General features: G+C 56.1%; 1 pseudogene; it reads left to right on the forward strand.

Annotated features, from left to right (window-relative positions):
- Positions 1-211: 211 nt before the first annotated feature.
- On the forward strand, positions 212-1,820 carry LOC113880957 (annotated as a pseudogene).
- Positions 1,821-2,111: the final 291 nt, after the last annotated feature.

Below are 2,111 nucleotides of genomic sequence, written 5' to 3' on the forward strand. Positions count from 1 at the left end.
ATGGACACCAATACCTTTAAGATTACACGACTGATGAAGATGGACCTGGGATTCAGGTGAGCCAGAACAGTCTGGCTCCAGACAGTGACTTCCATAGAGGAAATAAAGCTGGAAAAACCCATGGATGTAGCCTTCCCTGCAGCCTACCCAGGTGTTCGAGGATAATATCCCGGAGAGAAATTGAGCCCCTCGGATCAGGTAACTAGTCAGAATGAAGAAAATCAGTCTTAAGACCTTCCGGAAATCTTTCAGCTTGAGTAAGAGAAAAGAAGATGCAGAATTCATGGTCATACAACAGCCAGCACTAGCCAGCAACTTCAGGAAAGAGGAGGCCTTGTTTGGGAGCTGCTATGGGAAGGAGATGGCCGGCCGTGATCTCCACGGCGAAAATGAAATGGGCAAGAAAGGACCCAAGAGCCAGAGCCTCGTGGGGCATGCTGAAAAGACCGCTGAGCACCAAGCGGAAGGCCAAGGGCAAGGGCGGCATGGCGTCGGGGAGCTCAGTGGACAAGGACAGGTTCTCATTGTAACCGGCGCCCCTGGTGTTCAACGACGTGCGGTCGCTGAAGCCCATGCACTCCCCGTCGCTGTGCAGCCATCACTACAGCCCCATGCCCTGGCCATTGCGCCCCACTTCCTCGGAGGAAATGTGCATCTGGATGGAGTCGCGGGCCAAGGTGCCGGTGCACTTGCCCGACCCGGGTCGGCCCTCAACGGCGTGCACAAGGAATTCAGCGACCTCTGCCAGGCCGGCCCCGCATGGCCAGAGCTGCTGGACTCGCTCGGAGCTCCGGGTCCCCAACCGGGGACCTGTGCCTCTGCCTGGGTAAACACGTGCCTGTCGTCCTTGGACTGGTGGCTCGGGACTACATCCGGTACACTGTGCCTTTGGATGGCTCCTCCCCCAGCCGCCGGGGGGCCCCTTCCCCTACCACCACCATGAGGACTACAAGCATCCGGCCCACTGGGACCTCGCCGTGGCCCCCGAGCTCTTCACCGAGGAGCTGGTGGGCAGTCTGCTGATGGGCACCAGGGGGGTCTTGCTGCAGTGCTTGAGGGCGGGCCCACGTGGGCCCTGAACTGCCCCCCCCCCCACCCCACCGCGCCCAGAGAAACACACACACACACACACACACACACACACACCACTGCTGCCTCCCCTGCAGACTGATCTGAGCCAAAGGAACTTCGCCAAGCTGACCTGCCCAGATGCCCACCTGGCTGAGAGCATGTGCTGCCACTTGAATTTCGATCCCAACTCAGCCCCCAGGGTGGCCAGGGTATATGACTCAGTGCAAAGCAATAGCCCCTTGGTGGTGACCAGCCTGACGGATGAGCTTAAGAAGCTGGCCAAGCAGGGCTGGTATTGGGGACCCATCACAAGCTGGGAGGTGGAGGGCAAGCTGGTCAACATGCCTGATGGCTCCTTCCTGGTGACGGAGAGCTCTGTCGACCACTACCTGCTCAGCATGAGCTGCCACTCCCACCGCAGGACCCTCCACACCAGAATGGAACACTCCAATGGCAGGCTTAGCTTCTATGAACAGCTCGGATTTGGAGGGACACACATCCATCGTGGACCTGATAGAGCACTCCATTAGGGACTCGGAGAACGGGGCTTTCTGATACTCAGGATCGGGCCTGCCAGGCTTCGCCGCCTACCCGGTGAGCCTCACCAACCTCGTGTCGTGCTTCCTGCAGGTGCGCTCACTGCAGTACCTGTGCCGCTCGTCATCCGCCAGTCCACCTGGATAGACTTGATCCTGAAACTGCCCCTGTCCAACAAAATGAAGGATTACTTACAGGAGAAGCACTACTGAGAGAGGACCGCAACCCAGCATATTGCACTTTAGGAGTAAGAAAGAGAGACTGAGATACAGTTTACAGACTTCATTGCTATCAGAATCTTTTGCTTCCGTACTGTTATTTCAGTTTTATGTGGAAACGAGTATCCAGTTCATTTAGGGGTGGGGAACCGTCCACGAGGTGTCTTAGGTTTATTTTGGTTCTTTAAAAAGGGAAGTCTTGAGGTTTGAGAAAGTGTGAAGTGTTTTCCATAAATATGCAGAATAATCACAATGTGAATGATCAGATTCTCCTTACTCACCCAC

The sequence above is a fragment of the Bos indicus x Bos taurus genome, chromosome 2 (assembly GCF_003369695.1).
Source record: "Bos indicus x Bos taurus breed Angus x Brahman F1 hybrid chromosome 2, Bos_hybrid_MaternalHap_v2.0, whole genome shotgun sequence".
In the NCBI taxonomy this organism is placed as follows: Eukaryota; Metazoa; Chordata; class Mammalia; order Artiodactyla; family Bovidae; genus Bos; species Bos indicus x Bos taurus.